Source organism: Scyliorhinus torazame, unplaced genomic scaffold (assembly GCF_047496885.1).
Source record: "Scyliorhinus torazame isolate Kashiwa2021f unplaced genomic scaffold, sScyTor2.1 scaffold_1569, whole genome shotgun sequence".
Taxonomy (NCBI): domain Eukaryota; kingdom Metazoa; phylum Chordata; class Chondrichthyes; order Carcharhiniformes; family Scyliorhinidae; genus Scyliorhinus; species Scyliorhinus torazame.
In genome coordinates, this window is record NW_027309296.1 from 1 (window position 1) to 14,952 (window position 14,952).

General features: G+C 44.8%; 18 non-coding genes across 18 annotated transcripts; all 18 read left to right on the top strand.

Annotated features, from left to right (window-relative positions):
* The first annotated feature begins 96 nt into the window (after positions 1-96).
* On the top strand, positions 97-167 carry trnag-gcc (transfer RNA glycine (anticodon GCC)). Its single transcript has one exon. It is a non-coding gene; the product is annotated as a tRNA-Gly (tRNA).
* A 146-nt stretch (positions 168-313) lies between these two features.
* trnag-gcc (transfer RNA glycine (anticodon GCC)) lies at positions 314-384 on the top strand. The gene has a single exon. It is a non-coding gene; the product is annotated as a tRNA-Gly (tRNA).
* Positions 385-1,861: 1,477 nt separating this feature from the next.
* On the top strand, positions 1,862-1,932 carry trnag-gcc (transfer RNA glycine (anticodon GCC)). Its single transcript has one exon. It is a non-coding gene; the product is annotated as a tRNA-Gly (tRNA).
* A 146-nt stretch (positions 1,933-2,078) lies between these two features.
* Positions 2,079-2,149, top strand: trnag-gcc (transfer RNA glycine (anticodon GCC)). Its single transcript has one exon. It is a non-coding gene; the product is annotated as a tRNA-Gly (tRNA).
* A 1,477-nt stretch (positions 2,150-3,626) lies between these two features.
* Positions 3,627-3,705, top strand: trnag-gcc (transfer RNA glycine (anticodon GCC)). The gene has a single exon. It is a non-coding gene; the product is annotated as a tRNA-Gly (tRNA).
* A 146-nt stretch (positions 3,706-3,851) lies between these two features.
* On the top strand, positions 3,852-3,922 carry trnag-gcc (transfer RNA glycine (anticodon GCC)). Its single transcript has one exon. It is a non-coding gene; the product is annotated as a tRNA-Gly (tRNA).
* A 1,483-nt stretch (positions 3,923-5,405) lies between these two features.
* Positions 5,406-5,476, top strand: trnag-gcc (transfer RNA glycine (anticodon GCC)). Its single transcript has one exon. It is a non-coding gene; the product is annotated as a tRNA-Gly (tRNA).
* Positions 5,477-5,622: 146 nt separating this feature from the next.
* trnag-gcc (transfer RNA glycine (anticodon GCC)) lies at positions 5,623-5,693 on the top strand. The gene has a single exon. It is a non-coding gene; the product is annotated as a tRNA-Gly (tRNA).
* A 1,478-nt stretch (positions 5,694-7,171) lies between these two features.
* trnag-gcc (transfer RNA glycine (anticodon GCC)) lies at positions 7,172-7,242 on the top strand. The gene has a single exon. It is a non-coding gene; the product is annotated as a tRNA-Gly (tRNA).
* Positions 7,243-7,388: 146 nt separating this feature from the next.
* On the top strand, positions 7,389-7,459 carry trnag-gcc (transfer RNA glycine (anticodon GCC)). Its single transcript has one exon. It is a non-coding gene; the product is annotated as a tRNA-Gly (tRNA).
* Positions 7,460-8,936: 1,477 nt separating this feature from the next.
* Positions 8,937-9,007, top strand: trnag-gcc (transfer RNA glycine (anticodon GCC)). The gene has a single exon. It is a non-coding gene; the product is annotated as a tRNA-Gly (tRNA).
* Positions 9,008-10,707: 1,700 nt separating this feature from the next.
* Positions 10,708-10,778, top strand: trnag-gcc (transfer RNA glycine (anticodon GCC)). The gene has a single exon. It is a non-coding gene; the product is annotated as a tRNA-Gly (tRNA).
* Positions 10,779-10,924: 146 nt separating this feature from the next.
* On the top strand, positions 10,925-10,995 carry trnag-gcc (transfer RNA glycine (anticodon GCC)). Its single transcript has one exon. It is a non-coding gene; the product is annotated as a tRNA-Gly (tRNA).
* Positions 10,996-11,141: 146 nt separating this feature from the next.
* trnag-gcc (transfer RNA glycine (anticodon GCC)) lies at positions 11,142-11,212 on the top strand. Its single transcript has one exon. It is a non-coding gene; the product is annotated as a tRNA-Gly (tRNA).
* Positions 11,213-12,695: 1,483 nt separating this feature from the next.
* trnag-gcc (transfer RNA glycine (anticodon GCC)) lies at positions 12,696-12,766 on the top strand. The gene has a single exon. It is a non-coding gene; the product is annotated as a tRNA-Gly (tRNA).
* A 146-nt stretch (positions 12,767-12,912) lies between these two features.
* Positions 12,913-12,983, top strand: trnag-gcc (transfer RNA glycine (anticodon GCC)). The gene has a single exon. It is a non-coding gene; the product is annotated as a tRNA-Gly (tRNA).
* A 1,483-nt stretch (positions 12,984-14,466) lies between these two features.
* trnag-gcc (transfer RNA glycine (anticodon GCC)) lies at positions 14,467-14,537 on the top strand. The gene has a single exon. It is a non-coding gene; the product is annotated as a tRNA-Gly (tRNA).
* A 146-nt stretch (positions 14,538-14,683) lies between these two features.
* trnag-gcc (transfer RNA glycine (anticodon GCC)) lies at positions 14,684-14,754 on the top strand. Its single transcript has one exon. It is a non-coding gene; the product is annotated as a tRNA-Gly (tRNA).
* Positions 14,755-14,952: the final 198 nt, after the last annotated feature.

A 14,952-nucleotide genomic window follows, 5' to 3' on the forward strand; every position in this document is an offset into this window, starting at 1 on the left:
TTGGGGAAAGTGAGGACAAAGTGAGGAAATGGAAATGCTGCTGAGTGAAAGCATTGGGGAAAAAAAGGAGAACATCATGAAATTGATCGTGGAGTTGCATTGGTGGTTCAGTGGTAGAATTCTCGCCTGCCACGCGGGAGGCCCGGGTTCGATTCCCGGCCAATGCAAGATTGACTGGCGTTGCACTGTTATTTCTCATCTTTACACTGCATCTCTCTGCTGGTTACATGCAGTTTTCTTTGGCGAACACACATCAACATCTGTTAGCAACTCAGGCATTGGGCTTGAAAGTTCAGCTTCAGTTGCGTGGCTTGCATTGGTGGTTCAGTGGTAGAATTCTCGCCTGCCACGCGGGAGGCCCGCGTTTGATTCCCGGCCAATGCATCACACCTCTTTTGCATTCCTGTGCTCAGCAATTTTTCATTCCTCTCTACATTCTTACCACCAGCTTTCTTTTATCGCAACTACATTTTCACCACACCCTCCGCATCAATCTCTTTACCACTTTCCTCATGCTCATTTTCAACATCTGCTTCACAACACTCTCCCTTTTCCTGTCCGCTTCACCACTCACAGCTGCAAACACTCATTCCTCTTTAATTAAAACCCTCCTCCTCTCACTTCTTTTTAACCCTTCACAACATTTTTACCTTCATTGCCTTAAGAAAAGTTCAAACAAACTTTGCACAAACTGATAATTTTTCACTGGACTCTTTTTTTACAAAGTCTTTTCATTCACCTTTTTCCATTGTCACAAATAGCCAGCTAAATCACAGGAATTCCACAGCATAGCAAAATATGTCAACATATATATATACAGAGGAGAATACAAGCACAACAATACAATTGGACCAGTACCAATACCATGAGACAAAGAAGAGAAAAAACAGCTCGTTCAAAGCTCATTCAGCCTCTCAGAACATTCCGGCTAAGGAGGAATGGCCCAAACATAAAGGGGCAACAGGATACCGGCCACAGAACAGGACAAGGCCCAGACACGCACAGTCTCACACATGTGTGTAAACGTCGCGAGTATCTTTACAGTACTCTTTTCCAAGATAAGTGGGAGGAGGCGATGTTTCACGTTAATCGTTTTCGGAGTCCATTTGGAGATTCACACCTCATTCACCTGAGGCAATGTTGGTGGGTAATTGTCTCCCCGTAGGGAGTCCCTTGTGTTGCAACTAGGATAATGCCAGCTTCTCAACTCTTTCCATAAAGCTGACATTCCTCAACCTTGGCGAATGCTGATTCACCCCTTCCTTTCCTGTTTTGCAAACACGGACCTACATTCGAGAGCATGATGACGAGGATGACACATGGGGAATCAGGACACAGGATGTGACAGCATTGTGCCAATGTTGTGGGTTCATGGTGCAGAGGCCTGCATAACTGAAATGATGATGTGAGTTCTAATGTAACCAAGGCTGGTAGCGGTATAAAAGCCATTATCCAAACATAGGTTGTTTGGTGGAGGTGTGAAATCCCACTTTACTGTAACGCAGCAGGAGGATAATTAGCCAACCTGGCTGTAAAATCGGAAAGATGCACAACATATTATTCTGAAAGGAAGGAGCCGTATGTTATCAAGCCATGGAATTTGCAGTCTGGCCTAGTGGAAGCACTGTTAGCTTTGCGTGAAGAAAAGTAGCAGCCTGATGATATTGCAGTGTAGCATTAGGTGATCTGTCGTGGTGTGAAGTGAGAGCACAGGAGGTTTATGCGCTGCTGTGCCCGAAGTTTAGGTAAAGAAATTTGTTGCAATTTGGGGAAAGTGAGGACAAAGTGAGGAAATGGAAATGCTGCTGAGTGAAAGCATTGGGGAAAAAAAGGAGAACATCATGAAATTGATCGTGGAGTTGCATTGGTGGTTCAGTGGTAGAATTCTCGCCTGCCACGCGGGAGGCCCGGGTTCGATTCCCGGCCAATGCAAGATTGACTGGTGTTGCACTGTTATTTCTCATCTTTACACTGCATCTCTCTGCTGGTTACATGCAGTTTTCTTTGGCGAACACACATCAACATCTGTTCGCAACTCAGGCATTGGGCTTGAAAGTTCAGCTTCAGTTGCGTGGCTTGCATTGGTGGTTCAGTGGTAGAATTCTCGCCTGCCACGCGGGAGGCCCGGGTTTGATTCCCGGCCAATGCATCACAGCTAATTTGCATTCCTGTGCTCAGCAATTTTTCATTCCTCTCTCCATTCTTACCACCAGCTTTCTTTTATCGCAACTACATTTTCACCACACCCTCCGCATCAATCTCTTTACCACTTTCCTCATGCTCATTTTCAACATCTGCTTCGCAACACTCTCCCTTTTCCTGTCCGCTTCACCACTCACAGCTGCAAACACTCATTCCTCTTTAATTAAAACCCTCCTCCTCTCACTTCTTTTTAACCCTTCACAACATTTTTACCTTCATTGCCTTAAGAAAAGTTCAAACAAACTTTGCACAAACTGATAATTTTTCACTGGACTCTTTTTTTACAAAGTCTTTTCATTCACCTTTTTCCATTGTCACAAATAACCAGCTAAATCACAGGAATTCCACAGCATAGCAAAATATGTCAACGTATATATACAGAGGAGAACACAAGCACAACAATACAATTGGACCAGTACAAATATCATGAGACAAAGAAGAGAAAAAGCAGCTCGTTCAAAGCTCATTCAGCCTCTCAGAACATTCCGGCGAAGGAGGAATGGCCCAAACATAAAGGGGCAACAGGATACCGGCCACAGAACAGGACAAGGCCCAGACACGCACAGTCTCACACATGTGTGTAAACATCGCTAGTATCTTTACAGTACTCTTTACCAAGATAAGTGGGAGGAGGCGATGTTTCACGTTACTCGTTTTCGGAGTCCATTTGGAGATTCACACCTCATTCACCTGAGGCAATGTTGGTGGGTAATTGTCTCCCCCTAAGGAGTCCCTTGTGTTGCAACTAGGATATTGCCAGCTTCTCAACTCTTTCCATAAAGCTGACATTCCTCAACCTTGGCGAATGCTGATTCACCCCTTCCTTTCCTGTTTCGCAAACACGGACCTACATTCGAGAGCATGATGACGAGGATGACACATGGGGAATCAGGACACAGGATGTGACAGCATTGTGCCAATGTTGTTGGGTTCATGGTGCAGAGGCCTGCATAACTGAAATGATGATGTGAGTTCAAATGTAACCAAGGCTGGTAGCGGTATAAAAGCCATCATCCAAACATAGGTTGTTTGGTGGAGGTGTGAAATCCCACTTTACTGTAACGCAGCATTAGGATAATTAGCCAACCTGGCTGTAAAATCGGAAAGATGCACAACATGTTATTCTGAAAGGAAGGAGCCGTCTGTCATCAAGCCATGGAATTTGCAGTCTGGCCTAGTGGAAGCACTGTTAGCTTTGCGTGAAGAAAAGTAGCGGTCTGATGATATTGCAGTGTAGCATTAGGTGATATTGTAGTGGTGTGAAGTGAGAGCACAGGAGGTTTATGCGCTGCTGTGCCCGAAGTTTAGGTAAAGAAATTTGTTGACATTTGGGGAAAGAGAGGACAAAGTGAGGAAATGCAAATGCTGCTGAGTGAAAGCATTGGGGAAAAAAAGGAGAACATCACAAGTTTGATAATGGAGTTGCATTGGTGGTTCAGTGGTAGAATTCTCGCCTGCCACGCGGGAGGGCGGGAGGCCCGGGTTCGATTCCCGGCCAATGCAAGATTGACTGGTGTTGCACTGTTATTTCTCATCTTTACACTGCATCTCTCTGCTGGTTACATGCAGTTTTCTTTGGCCAACACACATCAACATCTGTTAGCAACTCAGGCATTGTGCATGAAAGTTCAGCTTAAGTTGTGTGTCTTGCATTGGTGGTTCAGTGGTAGAATTCTCACCTGCCACGTGAGAGGCCCGGGTTGGATTCCCGGCCAATACATTGCAGCTCCTTTCCATTCCTCTGCTCAGCAATTTTTCCTTCCTCTCTACATTCTTACCACCAGCTTTCTTTTATCACAACTACATTTTCACCATACACTCCCTCCGCATCAATCTCTTTACCACTTTCCTCATGCTCATTTTCAACATCTGCTTCACAACACTCTCCCTTTTCCTGTCCGCTTCACCACTCACAGCTGCAAACACTCATTCCTCTTCAATTAAAACCCTCCTCCTCTCACTTCTTTTTCACCTTCCACAACATTTTTACCTTCATTGCCTTCAGAAAAGTTCAAACAAACTTTGCACAAACTGATAATTTTTCACTGGACTCTTTTTTTTTACAATGTCTTTTCATTCACCTTTTTCCATTGTCACAAATAGCCAGCTAAATCACAGGAATTCCACAGCATAGCAAAATATGTCAACATATATATATACAGAGGAGAATACAAGCACAACAATACAATTGGACCAGTACAAATACCATGAGACAAAGAAGAGAAAAAGCAGCTCGTTCAAAGCACATTCAGCCTCTCAGAACATTCCGGCTAAGGAGGAATGGCCCAAACATAAAGGGGCAACAGGATACCGGCCACAGAACAGGACAAGGCCCAGACACGCACAGTCTCACACATGTGTGTAAACGTCGCGAGTATCTTTACAGTACTCTTTTCCAAGATAAGTGGGAGGAGGCGATGTTTCACGTTAATCGTTTTCGGAGTCCATTTGGAGATTCACACCTCATTCACCTGAGGCAATGTTGGTGGGTAATTGTCTCCCCCGAGGGAGTCCCTTGTGTTGCAACTAGGATAATGCCAGCTTCTCAACTCTTTCCATAAAGCTGACATTCCTCAACCTTGGCGAATGCTGATTCACCCCTTCCTTTCCTGTTTTGCAAACACGGACCTACATTCGAGAGCATGATGACGAGGATGACACATGGGGAATCAGGACACAGGATGTGACAGCATTGTGCCAATGTTGTGGGTTCATGGTGCAGAGGCCTGCATAACTGAAATGATGATGTGAGTTCAAATGTAACCAAGGCTGGTAGCGGTATAAAAGCCATTATCCAAACATAGGTTGTTTGGTGGAGGTGTGAAATCCCACTTTACTGTAACGCAGCATGAGGATAATTAGCCAACCTGGCTGTAAAATCGGAAAGATGCACAACATATTATTCTGAAAGGAAGGAGCCGTATGTTATCAAGCCATGGAATTTGCAGTCTGGCCTAGTGGAAGCACTGTTAGCTTTGCGTGAAGAAAAGTAGCGGCCTGATGATATTGCAGTGTAGCATTAGGTGATCTGTTGTGGTGTGAAGTGAGAGCACATGAGGTTTATGCGCTGCTGTGCCCGAAGTTTAGGTAAAGAAATTTGTTGACATTTGGGGAAAGTGAGGACAAAGTGAGGAAATGGAAATGCTGCTGAGTGAAAGCATTGGGGAAAAAAAGGAGAACATCATGAAATTGATCGTGGAGTTGCATTGGTGGTTCAGTGGTAGAATTCTCGCCTGCCACGCGGGAGGCCCGGGTTCGATTCCCGGCCAATGCAAGATTGACTGGTGTTGCACTGTTATTTCTCATCTTTACACTGCATCTCTCTGCTGGTTACATGCAGTTTTCTTTGGCGAACACACATCAACATCTGTTAGCAACTCAGGCATTGGGCTTGAAAGTTCAGCTTCAGTTGCGTGGCTTGCATTGGTGGTTCAGTGGTAGAATTCTCGCCTGCCACGCGGGAGGCCCGGGTTTGATTCCCGGCCAATGCATCACACCTCTTTTGCATTCCTGTGCTCAGCAATTTTTCATTCCTCTCTACATTCTTACCACCAGCTTTCTTTTATCGCAACTACATTTTCACCACACCCTCCGCATCAATCTCTTTACCACTTTCCTCATGCTCATTTTCAACATCTGCTTCACAACACTCTCCCTTTTCCTGTCCGCTTCACCACTCACAGCTGCAAACACTCATTCCTCTTTAATTAAAACCCTCCTCCTCTCACTTCTTTTTAACCCTTCACAACATTTTTACCTTCATTGCCTTAAGAAAAGTTCAAACAAACTTTGCACAAACTGATAATTTTTCACTGGACTCTTTTTTTACAAAGTCTTTTCATTCACCTTTTTCCATTGTCACAAATAGCCAGCTAAATCACAGGAATTCCACAGCATAGCAAAATATGTCAACATATATATATACAGAGGAGAATACAAGCACAACAATACAATTGGACCAGTACCAATACCATGAGACAAAGAAGAGAAAAAACAGCTCGTTCAAAGCTCATTCAGCCTCTCAGAACATTCCGGCTAAGGAGGAATGGCCCAAACATAAAGGGGCAACAGGATACCGGCCACAGAACAGGACAAGGCCCAGACACGCACAGTCTCACACATGTGTGTAAACGTCGCGAGTATCTTTACAGTACTCTTTTCCAAGATAAGTGGGAGGAGGCGATGTTTCACGTTAATCGTTTTCGGAGTCCATTTGGAGATTCACACCTCATTCACCTGAGGCAATGTTGGTGGGTAATTGTCTCCCCCTAGGGAGTCCCTTGTGTTGCAACTAGGATAATGCCAGCTTCTCAACTCTTTCCATAAAGCTGACATTCCTCAACCTTGGCGAATGCTGATTCACCCCTTCCTTTCCTGTTTTGCAAACACGGACCTACATTCGAGAGCATGATGACGAGGATGACACATGGGGAATCAGGACACAGGATGTGACAGCATTGTGCCAATGTTGTGGGTTCATGGTGCAGAGGCCTGCATAACTGAAATGATGATGTGAGTTCTAATGTAACCAAGGCTGGTAGCGGTATAAAAGCCATTATCCAAACATAGGTTGTTTGGTGGAGGTGTGAAATCCCACTTTACTGTAACGCAGCAGGAGGATAATTAGCCAACCTGGCTGTAAAATCGGAAAGATGCACAACATATTATTCTGAAAGGAAGGAGCCGTATGTTATCAAGCCATGGAATTTGCAGTCTGGCCTAGTGGAAGCACTGTTAGCTTTGCGTGAAGAAAAGTAGCAGCCTGATGATATTGCAGTGTAGCATTAGGTGATCTGTCGTGGTGTGAAGTGAGAGCACAGGAGGTTTATGCGCTGCTGTGCCCGAAGTTTAGGTAAAGAAATTTGTTGCAATTTGGGGAAAGTGAGGACAAAGTGAGGAAATGGAAATGCTGCTGAGTGAAAGCATTGGGGGAAAAAAAGGAGAACATCATGAAATTGATCGTGGAGTTGCATTGGTGGTTCAGTGGTAGAATTCTCGCCTGCCACTCGGGAGGCCCGGGTTCGATTCCCGGCCAATGCAAGATTGACTGGTGTTGCACTGTTATTTCTCATCTTTACACTGCATCTCTCTGCTGGTTACATGCAGTTTTCTTTGGCGAACACACATCAACATCTGTTCGCAACTCAGGCATTGGGCTTGAAAGTTCAGCTTCAGTTGCGTGGCTTGCATTGGTGGTTCAGTGGTAGAATTCTCGCCTGCCACGCGGGAGGCCCGGGTTTGATTCCCGGCCAATGCATCACAGCTAATTTGCATTCCTGTGCTCAGCAATTTTTCATTCCTCTCTCCATTCTTACCACCAGCTTTCTTTTATCGCAACTACATTTTCACCACACCCTCCGCATCAATCTCTTTACCACTTTCCTCATGCTCATTTTCAACATCTGCTTCACAACACTCTCCCTTTTCCTGTCCGCTTCACCACTCACAGCTGCAAACACTCATTCCTCTTTAATTAAAACCCTCCTCCTCTCACTTCTTTTTAACCCTTCACAACATTTTTACCTTCATTGCCTTAAGAAAAGTTCAAACAAACTTTGCACAAACTGATAATTTTTCACTGGACTCTTTTTTTACAAAGTCTTTTCATTCACCTTTTTCCATTGTCACAAATAACCAGCTAAATCACAGGAATTCCACAGCATAGCAAAATATGTCAACGTATATATACAGAGGAGAACACAAGCACAACAATACAATTGGACCAGTACAAATATCATGAGACAAAGAAGAGAAAAAGCAGCTCGTTCAAAGCTCATTCAGCCTCTCAGAACATTCCGGCGAAGGAGGAATGGCCCAAACATAAAGGGGCAACAGGATACCGGCCACAGAACAGGACAAGGCCCAGACACGCACAGTCTCACACATGTGTGTAAACATCGCTAGTATCTTTACAGTACTCTTTACCAAGATAAGTGGGAGGAGGCGATGTTTCACGTTACTCGTTTTCGGAGTCCATTTGGAGATTCACACCTCATTCACCTGAGGCAATGTTGGTGGGTAATTGTCTCCCCCTAAGGAGTCCCTTGTGTTGCAACTAGGATATTGCCAGCTTCTCAACTCTTTCCATAAAGCTGACATTCCTCAACCTTGGCGAATGCTGATTCACCCCTTCCTTTCCTGTTTCGCAAACACGGACCTACATTCGAGAGCATGATGACGAGGATGACACATGGGGAATCAGGACACAGGATGTGACAGCATTGTGCCAATGTTGTTGGGTTCATGGTGCAGAGGCCTGCATAACTGAAATGATGATGTGAGTTCAAATGTAACCAAGGCTGGTAGCGGTATAAAAGCCATTATCCAAACATAGGTTGTTTGGTGGAGGTGTGAAATCCCACTTTACTGTAACGCAGCATTAGGATAATTAGCCAACCTGGCTGTAAAATCGGAAAGATGCACAACATGTTATTCTGAAAGGAAGGAGCCGTCTGTCATCAAGCCATGGAATTTGCAGTCTGGCCTAGTGGAAGCACTGTTAGCTTTGCGTGAAGAAAAGTAGCGGTCTGATGATATTGCAGTGTAGCATTAGGTGATATTGTAGTGGTGTGAAGTGAGAGCACAGGAGGTTTATGCGCTGCTGTGCCCGAAGTTTAGGTAAAGAAATTTGTTGACATTTGGGGAAAGAGAGGACAAAGTGAGGAAATGCAAATGCTGCTGAGTGAAAGCATTGGGGAAAAAAAGGAGAACATCACAAGCTTGATAATGGAGTTGCATTGGTGGTTCAGTGGTAGAATTCTCGCCTGCCACGCGGGAGGCCCGGGTTCGATTCCTGGCCAATGCAAGATTGACTGGTGTTGCACTGTTATTTCTCATCTTTACACTGCATCTCTCTGCTGGTTACATGCAGTTTTCTTTGGCCAACACACATCAACATCTGTTAGCAACTCAGGCATTGTGCATGAAAGTTCGGCTTAAGTTGTGTGTCTTGCATTGGTGGTTCAGTGGTAGAATTCTCACCTGCCACGTGAGAGGCCCCGGTTGGATTCCCGGCCAATACATTGCAGCTCCTTTCCATTCCTCTGCTCAGCAATTTTTCCTTCCTCTCTACATTCTTACCACCAGCTTTCTTTTATCACAACTACATTTTCACCATACACTCCCTCCGCATCAATCTCTTTACCACTTTCCTCATGCTCATTTTCAACATCTGCTTCACAACACTCTCCCTTTTCCTGTCCGCTTCACCACTCACAGCTGCAAACACTCATTCCTCTTCAATTAAAACCCTCCTCCTCTCACTTCTTTTTCACCTTCCACAACATTTTTACCTTCATTGCCTTCAGAAAAGTTCAAACAAACTTTGCACAAACTGATAATTTTTCACTGGACTCTTTTTTTTTACAATGTCTTTTCATTCACCTTTTTCCATTGTCACAAATAGCCAGCTAAATCACAGGAATTCCACAGCATAGCAAAATATGTCAACATATATATATACAGAGGAGAATACAAGCACAACAATACAATTGGACCAGTACAAATACCATGAGACAAAGAAGAGAAAAAGCAGCTCGTTCAAAGCTCATTCAGCCTCTCAGAACATTCCGGCTAAGGAGGAATGGCCCAAACATAAAGGGGCAACAGGATACCGGCCACAGAACAGGACAAGGCCCAGACACGCACAGTCTCACACATGTGTGTAAACGTCGCGAGTATCTTTACAGTACTCTTTTCCAAGATAAGTGGGAGGAGGCGATGTTTCACGTTAATCGTTTTCGGAGTCCATTTGGAGATTCACACCTCATTCACCTGAGGCAATGTTGGTGGGTAATTGTCTCCCCCTAGGGAGTCCCTTGTGTTGCAACTAGGATAATGCCAGCTTCTCAACTCTTTCCATAAAGCTGACATTCCTCAACCTTGGCGAATGCTGATTCACCCCTTCCTTTCCTGTTTTGCAAACACGGACCTACATTCGAGAGCATGATGACGAGGATGACACATGGGGAATCAGGACACAGGATGTGACAGCATTGTGCCAATGTTGTGGGTTCATGGTGCAGAGGCCTGCATAACTGAAATGATGATGTGAGTTCTAATGTAACCAAGGCTGGTAGCGGTATAAAAGCCATTATCCAAACATAGGTTGTTTGGTGGAGGTGTGAAATCCCACTTTACTGTAACGCAGCATGAGGATAATTAGCCAACCTGGCTGTAAAATCGGAAAGATGCACAACATATTATTCTGAAAGGAAGGAGCCGTATGTTATCAAGCCATGGAATTTGCAGTCTGGCCCAGTGGAAGCACTGTTAGCTTTGCGTGAAGAAAAGTAGCGGCCTGATGATATTGCAGTGTAGCATTAGGTGATCTGTCGTGGTGTGAAGTGAGAGCACATGAGGTTTATGCGCTGCTGTGCCCGAAGTTTAGGTAAAGAAATTTGTTGCAATATGGGGAAAGTGAGGACAAAGTGAGGAAATGGAAATGCTGCTGAGTGAAAGCATTGGGGAAAAAAAGGAGAACATCATGAAATTGATCGTGGAGTTGCATTGGTGGTTCAGTGGTAGAATTCTCGCCTGCCACGCGGGAGGCCCGGGTTCGATTCCTGGCCAATGCAAGATTGACTGGTGTTGCACTGTTATTTCTCATCTTTACACTGCATCTCTCTGCTGGTTACATTCAGTTTTCTTTGGCGAACACACATCAACATCTGCTAGCAACTCAGGCATTGGGCTTGAAAGTTCATCTTCAGTTGCGTGGCTTGCATTGGTGGTTCAGTCGTAGAATTCTCGCCTGCCACGCGGGAGGCCCGGGTTCGATTCCTGGCCAATGCAAGATTGACTGGTGTTGCACTGTTATTTCTCATCTTTACACTGCATCTCGCTGCTGGTTACATGCAGTTTTCTTTGGCTAACACACATCAACATCTGTTAGCAACTCAGGCATTGTGCATGAAAGTTCAGCTTCAGTTGTGTGGCTTGCATTGGTGGTTCAGTGGTTGAATTCTCACCTGCCACGTGAGAGGCCCGGGTTGGATTCCCGGCCAATACATTGCAGCTCCTTTGCATTCCTCTGCTCAGCAATTTTTCCTTCCTCTCTACATTCTTACCACCAGCTTTCTTTTATCCCAACTACATTTTCACCATACACTCCCTCCGCATCAATCTCTTTACCACTTTCCTCATGCTCATTTTCAACATCTGCTTCACAACACTCTCCCTTTTCCTGTCCGCTTCACCACTCCCAGCTGCAAACACTCATTCCTCTTCAATTAAAACCCTCCTTCCCTGACTTCTTTTTCACCTTCCACTACATTTTTACCTTCATTGCCTTCAGAAAAGTTCAAACAAACTTTGCACAAACTGATAATTTTTCACTGGACTCTTTTTTTTTACAATGTCTTTTCATTCACCTTTTTCCATTGTCACAAATAGCCAGCTAAATCACAGGAATTCCACAGCATAGCAAAATATGTCAACATATATATATACAGAGGAGAATACAAGCACAACAATACAATTGGACCAGTACAAATACCATGAGACAAAGAAGAGAAAAAGCAGCTCGTTCAAAGCACATTCAGCCTCTCAGAACATTCCGGCTAAGGAGGAATGGCCCAAACATAAAGGGGCAACAGGATACCGGCCACAGAACAGGACAAGGCCCAGACACGCACAGTCTCACACATGTGTGTAAACGTCGCAAGTATCTTTACAGTACTCTTTTCCAAGATAAGTGGGAGGAGGCGATGTTTCACGTTAATCGTTTTCGGAGTCCATTTGGAGATTCACACCTCATTCACCTGAGGCAATGTTGGTGGGTAATTGTGTCCCCCTAGGGAGTCCCTTGTGTTGCAACTAGGATAATGCCAGCTTCTCAACTCTTTCCATAAAGCTGACATTCCTCAACCTTGGCGAATGCTGATTCACCCCTTCCTTTCCTGTTTTGCAAACACGGACCTACATTCGAGAGCATGATGACGAGGATGACACATGGGGAATCAGGACACAGGATGTGACAGCATTGTGCCAATGTTGTGGGTTCATGGTGCAGAGGCCTGCATAACTGAAATGATGATGTGAGTTCTAATGTAACCAAGGCTGGTAGCGGTATAAAAGCCATTATCCAAACATAGGTTGTTTGGTGGAGGTGTGAAATCCCACTTTACTGTAACGCAGCATGAGGATAATTAGCCAACCTGGCTGTAAAATCGGAAAGATGCACAACATATTATTCTGAAAGGAAGGAGCCGTATGTTATCAAGCCATGGAATTTGCAGTCTGGCCCAGTGGAAGCACTGTTAGCTTTGCGTGAAGAAAAGTAGCGGCCTGATGATATTGCAGTGTAGCATTAGGTGATCTGTCGTGGTGTGAAGTGAGAGCACATGAGGTTTATGCGCTGCTGTGCCCGAAGTTTAGGTAAAGAAATTTGTTGCAATATGGGGAAAGTGAGGACAAAGTGAGGAAATGGAAATGCTGCTGAGTGAAAGCATTGGGGAAAAAAAGGAGAACATCATGAAATTGATCGTGGAGTTGCATTGGTGGTTCAGTGGTAGAATTCTCGCCTGCCACGCGGGAGGCCCGGGTTCGATTCCCGGCCAATGCAAGATTGACTGGTGTTGCACTGTTATTTCTCATCTTTACACTGCATCTCTCTGCTGGTTACATGCAGTTTTCTTTGGCTAACACACATCAACATTTGTTAGCAACTCAGGCATTGTGCATGAAAGTTCAGCTTCAGTTGTGTGGCTTGCATTGGTGGTTCAGTGGTAGAATTCTCACCTGCCACGTGAGAGGCCCGGGTTGGATTCCCGGCCAATCCATTGCAGCTCCTTTGCATTCCTCTGCTCAGCAATTTTTCCTTCCTCTCTACATTCTTACCACCAGCTTTCTTTTATCACAACTACATTTTCACCATACACTCCCTCCGCATCAATCTCTTTACCACTTTCCTCATGCTCATTTTCAACATCTGCTTCACAACACTCTCCCTTTTCCTGTCCGCTTCACCACTCCCAGCTGCAAACACTCATTCCTCTTCAATTAAAACCCTCCTTCCCTGACTTCTTTTTCACCTTTCACAACATTTTTACCTTTATTGCCTTAAGAAAAGTTCAAACAAACTTTGCACAAACTGATAATTTTTCACTGGACTCTTTTTTTTTACAATGTCTTTTCATTCACCTTTTTCCATTGTCACAAATAGCCAGCTAAATCACAGGAATTCCACAGCATAGCAAAATATGTCAACATATATATATACAGAGGAGAATACAAGCACAACAATACAATTGGACCAGTACAAATACCATGAGACAAAGAAGAGAAAAAGCAGCTCGTTCAAAGCTCATTCAGCCTCTCAGAACATTCCGGCTAAGGAGGAATGGCCCAAACATAAAGGGGCAACAGGATACCGGCCACAGAACAGGACAAGGCCCAGACACGCACAGTCTCACACATGTGTGTAAACATCGCGAGTATCTTTACAGTACTCTTTTCCAAGATAAGTGGGAGGAGGCGATGTTTCACGTTACTCGTTTTCGGAGTCCATTTGGAGATTCACACCTCATTCACCTGAGGCAATGTTGGTGGGTAATTGTCTCCCCCTAAGGAGTCCCTTGTGTTGCAACGAGGATAATGCCAGCTTCTCAACTCTTTCCATAAAGCTGACATTCCTTAACCTTGGCGAATGCTGATTCACCCCTTCCTTTCCTGTTTTGCAAACACGGACCTACATTCGAGAGCATGATGACCAGGATGACACATGGGGAATCAGGACACAGGATGTGACAGCATTGTGCCAATGTTGTGGGTTCATGGTGCAGAGGCCTGCATAACTGAAATGATGATGTGAGTTCAAATGTAACCAAGGCTGGTAGCGGTATAAAAGCCATTATCCAAACATAGGTTGTTTGGTGGAGGTGTGAAATCCCACTTGACTGTAACGCAGCATTAGGATAATTAGCCAACCTGGCTGTAAAATCGGAAAGATGCACAACATATTATTCTGAAAGGAAGGAGCCGTATGTTATCAAGCCATGGAATTTGCAGTCTGGCCCAGTGGAAGCACTGTTAGCTTTGCGTGAAGAAAAGTAGCAGCCTGATGATATTGCAGTGTAGCATTAGGTGATCTGTAGTGGTGTGAAGTGAGAGCACATGAGGTTTATGCGCTGCTGTGCCCGAAGTTTAGGTAAAGAAATTTGTTGACATTTGGGGAAAGTGAGGACAAAGTGAGGAAATGGAAATGCTGCGGAGTGAAAGCATTGGGGGAAAAAAGGAGAACATCATGAAATTGATAGCGGAGTTGCATTGGTGGTTCAGTGGTAGAATTCTCGCCTGCCACGCGGGAGGCCCGGGTTCGATTCCCGGCCAATGCAAGATCGACTGGTGTTGCACTGTTATTCCTCATCTTTACACTGCATCTCTCTGCTGGTTACATGCAGTTTTCTTTGGCGAACACACATCAACATCTGTCAGCAACTCAGGCATTGTGCATGAAAGTTCAGCTTCAGTTGTGTGGCTTGCATTGGTGGTTCAGTGGTAGAATTCTCACCTGCCACGTGAGAGGCCTGGGTTGGATTCCCGGCCAATACATTGCAGCTCCTTTGCATTCCTCTGCTCAGCAATTTTTCCTTCCTCTCTACATTCTTACCACCAGCTTTCTTTTATCACAACTACATTTTCACCATACACTCCCTCCGCATCAATCTCTTTACCACTTTCCTCATGCTCACTTTCAACATCTGCTTCACAACACTGTCCCTTTTCCTGTCCGCTTCACCACTCACAGCT